This window comes from Colobus angolensis, unplaced genomic scaffold (genome assembly GCF_000951035.1).
Source record: "Colobus angolensis palliatus isolate OR3802 unplaced genomic scaffold, Cang.pa_1.0 Scaffold48, whole genome shotgun sequence".
NCBI classification, from domain to species: domain Eukaryota; kingdom Metazoa; phylum Chordata; class Mammalia; order Primates; family Cercopithecidae; genus Colobus; species Colobus angolensis.
Genome location: NW_012118265.1, coordinates 10,324,198 through 10,333,904, shown reverse-complemented (window position 1 = coordinate 10,333,904; position 9,707 = coordinate 10,324,198). Strand labels below are relative to the sequence as shown.

The window sequence follows — 9,707 nt, the reverse complement described above, 5'->3', positions numbered from 1 at the left end:
GGTAGGGAATTAATGAATTAAAGGTAACCTCAAAGGTAGGTTGGTTTAGAGCCTGTCATGAACAAACATGCTTTGATAAATGTAAACTTAAAATTCGTATTTTCATAAAGTGATGGAATATGCACCTTGCAGACCATTTCCAAGTTTTAAAAATATCTCTCAGTTATAGTTTCCTCCCTCTTGAAACTGACAAGGCAGCAGAGTGCTTCTGTCTGGGAAAGGTGAGGGTTCCAAGGCCTAGTAGAAAATGAAACAGATAAAGTGTGAATAGGACAAGTTCTAAAATGCTTAAGCAAGATCACAAACTATTCTGATTATCTAAGATTTGCATTTGTAAATTGCCTAATCATCTGCTTGACTGTTTTGTTTTCTCAAGATCCCTAACAGTCAAGTATTCTCTTCGATCCCCTTCAGTTTTGGACCTGTTGAGTAATTCTCACAGCACATACTGAAAGTTCTGTCTCATCTAACTGGCTTTAGTTCTATATGAGATGATTTCCTCAGAGAAATCCCCAGATGTTTTCCTGATCATTCAATCAATTGATTCAACACACATTTATCTAGCAGTAGTTATGCAATGGTGACTAAGACAGTCTCCATTTGTCAGTTTCTTGTAGGGAAGTCTGTGAACTGACCACCCAGAATCACTTGGGAAAGCCTGCTGCAGATGCCCTAGTCCTCCTGAATCTCAGAGAACAGGTCAGGAGAATCTGCACTTTGCAGAAATTCTCTAGGCACTACTGCTTTAAGAGCTCATAGTCTTTTAAAACACTTGCGGGTGGGGAGGAGGTGGCTTATGGGTGTGGCCAAGTAGGAAAACAAACACACTAGCATGGTAAGTGCCATAATAGAGATTTACATGCAAGGCCAAATACAGTCAGCCCTCAGCATCTGCACACTCCACATCCACAGGTTCATCCAACCATAGATCAAAAATATTTAGGAAAGAAAACAGTAAAACAATTAATGCAAATAAAAATACAATATAACAACTACTTACATAGCACTTTATTAAGTAGTATAAGTAACCCAGAGATGATTTGAAGTAGATAGGAGGATGTGCATAGGGTATGCAAATACTATACTGTTTTCTGTAGGGGAGTTGAGCATCCATGGATTTTGGTATCTTGGGAGTTCCTGGAACCTTGTACCTGAGAATACCGAGGGACAGTTGCATAGAGATGATGAATTAAGTCTAACTATATTGTCAGAGAAGAGGATTACCATCAGCAGATTTCTTGAAGTAGCTAGAAGTATTATTCTTTAGAATGTTAAGAGACTCAGCTGTTTTTTACTTGGGGTACATCTAAAATCCAATAGAAAAAAAATTTTAAACCTCTACTTAAAAAAAAAAGTGAATTCCCAACTAAAATTAAAGATCTTGACAATTGTGTGCAGAGATCATCTGAGTTAACAGCACTTCTACTTGTGTGAATTTATCCTGAGGATATAATTAGAGTTTATGTGCATGGGTTTGGTTACAAATCTCTTTCCTACAGCAAATAAATTGTGACTGAGTGCTCATTTTCATCCAGCCCCAGACACAGTTCTCTGTGGGAAAGCTTTCCTCTCCCCACTTCTTATACTGTCAAAGACATTCCAGGACATGAAGAGTTCCCATTTTTGCTATTCAGGCACTGAGAAGCCAATACTCTGTTTTTATAGTAAAGAAGGTTTTTGGTTTATTTGTTTTGTTTTCCCCCAGCACAGTAATAGAATTTAGAAATTGAATTCATTAATATTCCTTGGCAGCCTCACTATGCAGTCTCCTGTACACGGCATACATTTTCATGTTGATGTCCAAATTCAATATGCTGATTTTGGCAGACTGGACATCCTAGCCATTCACTAAAGAGAGATCATTCTGATACTCACCTGCCTTTCATCTCTGACTCCTCCACTAGGCAGATAGCTGCTGGGTTTTTAAACTGACCTGCACATGAGAATCACTTGAGCCACTTTAAATAAATATATATAAGTAATATATATTATATAGTAAATACATTATTATATAAATAATAAATATATATACATTTACTATATATAAATATATATATTTAAATTTCATGGGCCCTATGCATTGAATAGGGACTGTGTTGTATTTGTCTTCTCCTCTTTGGTTCCCAGTAGAGCACTGGACATAAGTCATGTAATCAATGACTTCACTTATTCATTCAACACATACTCTTGAGCATTTGTGGTCTAGGTACTTCTAAGTGCTAGGAATACAGTAGAGAATAAAATAAATGGTCAACTCTTAACATTCTAATAAGAGGAAGACAGGTGGTATCAGGAGGTATCAGGTGGCAATGAAAGCTGTAAAAATAAAACAAGACATGGTAAGGATAGGACAACCATATACTTTATCTAAAAAGGACACTTTGAGAATAATTATTCACAATTATGTCAATATAGTACAGCTGAAATCAGGACTTTCATGGAAAAACCAAGATATGTGGTCACTACATAAGGTATTAGAGAGTACTGTGGAAAAGGAAATGAAGTGTTTTCAAAAATATGATGTGCTGTTACTAGAAGGCCTCTCCAGAAAGAAAACATTTAAGTAGAAGCCTGAGGACAATGAAGGCATAAGGGAAAGAGCATTCCAGGTAGATGGAATAGCATGTGTAGGGACAAGCTTTGCATATTAGAGGGAAATCACAGAAGCCAGTTTGATGGGAGTGGAATGAACAAGAGTACTGTTGATGAGGTCAAAGGGATGGCCAGAGGCCAGATTTCATAAGATCTTTTAGGCTAGGCCCATGGTAAGGACTTTGGATTTTACCCTGAGACAGAAATCTATATAATTTACCTTTTAAAAGGATCATTCTGGTGTTGTGTGGAGAGGATGGAAAGAATGAACACAGGAAGATTAGTTAATAGACCAAGCAAGAGATGGTGGTGGCCTGGATCATGATAATGGAAAGAGGTGGTTAGATTCTGGACACATGCTGAGGGTAAAGCTGAGAGGATTTGGTGTACGAGGGAAACTGAAGAACCAAAAATGGGTCCTCAGTTTTTGGTTTAAGCAACTAGAAGAATGGATCTGCCCTTCACTTAGATGGTGGAGATTGTAGGAAGAACACATTTTGGGGAACAGGGAGAAACAAGAATGTAGTTTTGGACTTGTTAAGATTGAGACATATTAGATATTTAAATGGGAAAGTTAGTAGGAAATTGCATAATTAAGTCTAAAGTTTAGGGGAGATGTTGGAGCCACTTTCAACCATACCTAAGAAAGTCCCCACTGTCAAATTACGTAGCAAACATGTTCATTCATCCATTTTACATGTAGGTTAATTAGGAGGTCTTAAAAGTGTGTGTTTTAAAAGAGGAGCAGTGGGCCATATTCTGCACTTGCAGAGGAGGGAGATTTATTTTCACGAAGTCTGGGAGTGAGGTGTTACCCAGTAATGTGTCCACTCATATCATATTTCTCTTGCAGAAGGAAGCTGTAATCCCTATAAACATGAGCTAATTTAAAGTTCCCATTACCCAATTGTGACCTGATGACCCCATTCTGGGAAGCTGACTGAGAAATGACTTTGAGGCTGAAGAAATCAAACAGTTGATATTTGTATGTTATGTGACATATTCTTTCTTTAAAGAAATCAAACAGTTGATATTTGTATGTTATGTTTTCATAGCCAGGCCAAGCATATGAAAATAAAATATCGGTACAGGCTCATGCAAGTTCCTAGTAATGTAAGCCTAAATTTGGCCTTAAAACAAAAACTTATAGTATCAATTAGCATTCCCATTATTTACTGGCTTCTTGCCTACAGACTAAAGAAGCAGCTGTCTTTTATTTTCAAATGCAAAACAGATGAAAATTTATGGTACCGGGGAAATCTATACTAAGCCAAATAAAACACTTGCAGCATTGTTTACTGTATGCATTATTTTTACTTCATCACCTGCCTGAGACTCTTTGGTTTTTATTTTTCACTTTCTGAAGAGTTAGCTAAATTAGAAATCAAGGCTCTGAATGGCTTTTTTCTCAATTATCAGTGTGTTTACATTGAAACAAAGATAACCTCTTGGTTTGAAAGTTTTGCAAAGTCACCAAAAAACAATGTTACTTTGGTTAAAAATAGCTCTCTATTGAAATGAAGTAAATGTCAGCATTAGAGAAATGGAAACCAAAACTTTTTATCAGACCTCAAAGTTGAAAGGCAGGAAATGTTAGCTGCATTGACAGAACCCTAGGTACAGGGAGTTGGTGAAAATAAATAGTATGGTTACACAGATAAGTGACCCAGAAAAGAACTTGTTGGTTGGCATAATTTTTATTTATTCCTCTATTTTGTTGAATGCCTGCTACAGGTAGTTGCTGGGCACACAATGGTGAAAAAAGCAGACATGATCTCTGCCTTCATGTTGCATATGGAAGAAGACATATTAACTCAAATAACCACTCAAATCAACTTACCGTAAACTTTAATAAGTGCTTTGAAAGAAGCCTTTCCTGCTGAAGAAACATTTGGTTGGCTCTGATGATGGAGTAAGCATGAACTAGATCAAAAGGATATGGGTGGGAGCAGATAATGGTGGTCGGGGGCAGAATGTTAAGTGCAAAGCCAGAATCGTGAAGCTGTGGCATGCCAAAGAGAACCACTGTGTCTGGAAAATAGAAAGTGAGAAGGAGAGTGGCTGGATATTACTTGGAAATGTAGACCTTTGGGCCTTCTAATTAAGAATTCTGAAGAAAAATGGATGTCATTGAAGTGCTTTAATTAGGAAAATGCCATGATCATATTTTAATTTTTAAAAGTAAAACCGTAATGAGGGGAACTTTCACTTCCAGTAATGAATTAGGCAATTCGGCTAACACTCTTACCAAGTAAAACCACAAAAGTTGGACAAAATATTTTGAAATTTACTCTGAGAGTTAACATGACAACATCTGGAATAATACCTGGGAGAAGGAAACTCAGACATGTGAGTAGAGCATTTAGAACCACTTTTCCGAATAGGAGTCTGAGAAGCTGAATAGAAATTTTGAGAGACTAACAAGGATAGGGAGATAAAACTGAAGTTCAAGGAAGGTCAAGGGGAGTGATGCCAGGTTTTGGGCTGGGACCCAAAGGACTACATGAGAGTAAGGGTAAACCAGAAATAGGCCAACCCTCCTGGGGAGTTGAACCACCCACTTCGGATTCTCTCAGGCCTTCCAACTGGATTGAATTAAGGTGATGTAGGATTGCTACTGGCCTTAATCTCTTACCAGAAGCACATATAAAAATTCCTTGAAGAAAAATAACATTCTTCTTGGTCTCAAACTATTTTTACAATGATCCAAATGCAATATCTAGCACTCATAAAAAATAACCAAGAAAGCATTCACAAACTGGTGGGACAAGTCAAAGGACAAAGAAATCAAATTGAAGGTCCTCCTACAGGCCAAAATAGGGCAATTTGAATGATAAAAAGAATAATGATGGTAATTCATTAAAAAATAGTGGATAAAAAGAAAATCCATGAGTCTATAAAAATACTCAGAAAAGGTTGGGGGCCCTGGCACAGTGGCTCATGCCTGTAATCCCAGCACTTTGGAAAGCCAAGATGGGTGGATCACTTGAGGCTGGGAGTTTGAGACCAGCCTGGCCAACATGGTGAAACCCTGTCTCTATTAAAACACAAAAATTAGGTGGGCATAGTGGCACGTGCCTGTAATTCCAGCCACTTGGGAGACTGAGGCAGGAGAATCGCTTGAACCCTGGAGACAGAGGTTGCAGTGAGCTGAGATGGTAACCACTGAACTCCTGACTCTTTCTTAAAAAAAAAAAAAAAAAGGAGCAGGAGGGGGTACAAAAAAAGAGGGAAAGCTTTTCTTTATAGAAGAATGCTAGCTAATAAATGTGGACAGATTGACAGAATTGGAAAATCACCATTTTGCAATTACAAAAGTAATAATAATAGTATATGAGGTAAACTGAAGAGCCAGGAATGGCTCTTCATTGACAATGAAAGGATAATCAATGGATATTAATGCCACTAGGTGAGAGGTTGGAAAATAGTCATAGTTTCCAAGTATCTCCTTATACATTACTCATTAATAACATAAAGAGATAATCTGACAGTAGAGAAATCCAACACATATCACCTTAACCAAATGATCAAGCTTAAAAATGAATACTGATGGGACTAATGAACATTACAAGCCTTCTGATATTAATGAATAAAGGAGGACAAACCATCATCTATGTAGTGTTGTTGCCAAAATATTTAATTTAAACCTAAGCATTAGACAAATCCAAATAGTAAGACATTCTACAGAACTCTTTAAAAACTATTGATGTCATGAGAGGGGAAAAAAGGCAATGGAGCTATTCTAGGTGAAAGGAAAGACTATGCCTAAACCTAATATAGATACGGGATGTTTTAAAATGCTATAAAGGATGTTATTTAGGCAATTGAAGAAATTTGCATATGTAGTGAATATTAGATATATTATAGTATCAATGTTAAATTTCTTGAGTGTGATAAGAGAGATATTGTGATCATGTAGGAGAATATCATTGTTCTTAAAAGCGATACATGTTGAAATGTGTAGGAAATGAAACATCATTTCATATGTAGAGGACTTTCAAATGGTTCTGTAATATCTGTATCTGTACATATGCATGCAGTCTTCATTTTGCAGGACTGTAAAAAGATATGGTAGTACAAGATTATAAAAATGACCATGCAAGCTGAAACTACAAAGTTATTTTAATAATGGGGAAAATCACAATTGTTCTGTCACCTTTAAAAATGTTAACCAAAACATTAAGAACACTCTTATGGTCAATCGTAAATGCAGAAAATTGTTAAAAAAAAAAAAAAAGCAACACTAGTTTGTATTTAGTGCACTGTAATTTAAAACATTAGAAATATTGAGGATTAAAGTATTTCATTTCTTTGTTAAAACTTACCAAAGGCCAGGCCTGCTGGCTCACACCTGTAATCCCAGCACTTTGGGAGGCCAAGGTAGGCGGTTCGCTTGAGCTCAGGAGTTTGAGACCAACCTGGGCAACCTGGTGAAATACTGTGTCTCTACAAATAATAAAAAAATTAGCCAGGCATGGTGGTGTGTGCCTGTAGTCCCAGCTACTCAGGAAGCTGAGGTGGGAAGATGGCTTGCGCCCAAGAGGCAGAGGTTGCAGTGAGCCATGATCATGCCACTGCCTTCCGGCCTGCGTGGCAGAGCAAGACCCTGTCTCAAAAACAAACAAACAAACAAACAACATCAACAACAAGAAACTTACCAAGAATAATTTGAACAGTGCTGCTGCTTCTGATTATATAACTTCTCTTATGGATGAAGCATCTTTTCTCCACTTTCACAAATCATCATATTCCTTTCTGAGTTTGGATTAGCTTGCATTATTTTATCCTTTGCATTTTCACTGTTGTGAAATGTTTCTAAAGAGATTTTCTAATTCTATCAATCTACCTACTTTTTTTGTGAAGATTTTTGGCAATGTCACTTCCTCTGGGACATCTTCATCCTTTTTTGTCACAGCCACTTTCTTCATTAATGTCAACAATTTCACCTTTACTAAGTTCCCCTGACTGCATACCTTTAGTCTTTCTAATGATCACAGTGTCAACATTGCCATAGCCAACTATCTTTTCTATAACTCTTTGTTTGATTTGAATTTCACTTCCAGTGTTACTACTTCTCATGTTTTTCCTTCACTTTCATTTTTCTTGGCCAATTTCCTCTTTTTAATATCTATTTTGTTTTGTTTTGTTTTGCTTTTTTGAGACAGAGTCTTGCTCTGTAGCCCAGGCTGGAGTGCAGTGGTGCTCACTGCTACCTCTGCCTACCTAGTCCCAGTTCAAGCAATTCTCCTGCGTCAGCCTCCTGAGTAGCTGGGATTACAGGGAGGCACCACCATGGCCAGATAATTTTTTTTTTTTTTTTTGTAATTTTAGTAGAGACGGGGGGGTTCACCATGTTGGCCAGGCTGGTCTTGAACTCCTGAGCTCGTGATCCACCTGCCTCAGCCTCCCAAAGTGCTGGGAGTACAGGCATGAGCCACTGCACCTGACCTTTAATATCTATTTTTATAAAATATTATGTGAGTTTATCACTGGGAGACAAGGAAGTAACACAATTTCATGTCGTGCTGTCTGTGCATGAACTGAAAAACATGTGCAGTGATCAATTGCTGACAGATTTTGAAAGCAGTGAATGATTGGTTGCTGTCACTGATCATGGTGCACATTTGTTAGTTACATAGTGATTGGCAGACTGAAGTTCTTGCAGTGAAGTTTGTACTTTGTGTAATTACATTTAGTAAGCATAGTCACTGAAATTTGAATCATGTCATTGGGTAACTGCCTTTGTTTGTGTATATATATATGTGTGTGCATATATACATAGTTATGTGTGTGAATCTAGAAAAAGGGTATATAAGTAGCCCATTGTATTATTCTTGCAGCTTTTCTGTCACTTTCAAAGTTATCTTAATAAAAGTTAGGGGTGGGAGAGTGGGAAGGAAGCAGATCATAAGGAGATAAGACAATGCAATAGAAAATCTAGAGAAAGAATAGATAATAAAAACAGACAAACAGGGAATCCAGAGACTAGAAAATCCTATGGAATTAAACCACCTGGATTTGAATCTCACTTTAATTACCAGCCATGTGATCTTAGACAAGTTATGGAATATCTCTGAACTTGTTTCTCTTAAAAATTAGGGCTAAAAGAATATCTACTTCATAGGGTAATATGGATGGTTAAATAACTTTCATATATGAAGTAATTCTAAGTGTACAGATGTGTTAAGAGGGGGAGACTTTACTATCTTTAGATACTAATAAGAATCCAGTTTCTCGACTCCATCTTCGCGGTAGCGGCAGCTGGGCCCAAGGTTCAGTAGTCAACATGCAGCTCTTTGTCCGCACCCAGGAGCTACACACTCTCGAGGTGACCGGCCAGGAAATGGTCGCCCAGATCAAGGCTCATGTAGCTTCACTGGAGGGCATTGCCCGGGAAGATCAAGTCATGCTCCTGGCAGGCACCCCCCTGGAGGATGAGGCCACTCTGGGCCAGTGTGGGGTGGAGGCCCTGACTAACCTGGAAGTAGCAGGCCGCATGCTTGGAGGTAAAGTCCATGGTTCACTGGCCCGTGCTGGGAAAGTGAGAGGTCAGACTCCTAAGGTGGCCAAACAGGAGAAGAAGAAGAAGAAGAAGACCGGTCGGGCTAAGCGCTGGCTGCAGTACAACCGGCGCTTTGTCAACGTTGTGCCCACCTTTGGCAAGAAGAAGGGCCCCAATGCCAATTCTTAAGTCCTTTGTAATTCCGGCTTTCTCTAATAAAAAAGCCACTTAGTTCAGTCAAAAAAAAAAAAAAAAATCCAGAAGAGAGAGGTTGAAGCTAGGAGAAGAGATAGTTAATGGTGTATCCTTCTTAAGAAGGTGGGAGGGGATGGGATCCAAACAAGAAACAGAGGAGTTGGTCTTGCACTAAGACCATCTCTATTTTAACAGGAAGGAGAGAGAATAGGATGGGTGAAGGTATAGGTTGGATAGTAAATTTGTTAGGGAGAAGAAGTTATTTAATTTTGTAGTCTCCAAGAAATAAAAGGTGAGGCATCTTCTGAGCATGGATAGCACAGTAGGGGATTAGAGGTTGAAGACAGCATGGAAGACTTGAGATGACTCTTGCAGAGAATAAGAGAGCCTGCTGACCAAAGAACTATAACAGCATTAT

At 38.2% G+C, this 9,707-nt stretch overlaps 1 pseudogene across 1 annotated transcript; it reads left to right on the top strand.

The window, feature by feature from the left end:
• Positions 1 to 8,822: 8,822 nt before the first annotated feature.
• LOC105523951 lies at positions 8,823 to 9,350 on the top strand (annotated as a pseudogene). The gene has a single exon (XR_001003676.1). The product of XR_001003676.1 is annotated as a ubiquitin-like protein FUBI pseudogene (transcript).
• Positions 9,351 to 9,707: the final 357 nt, after the last annotated feature.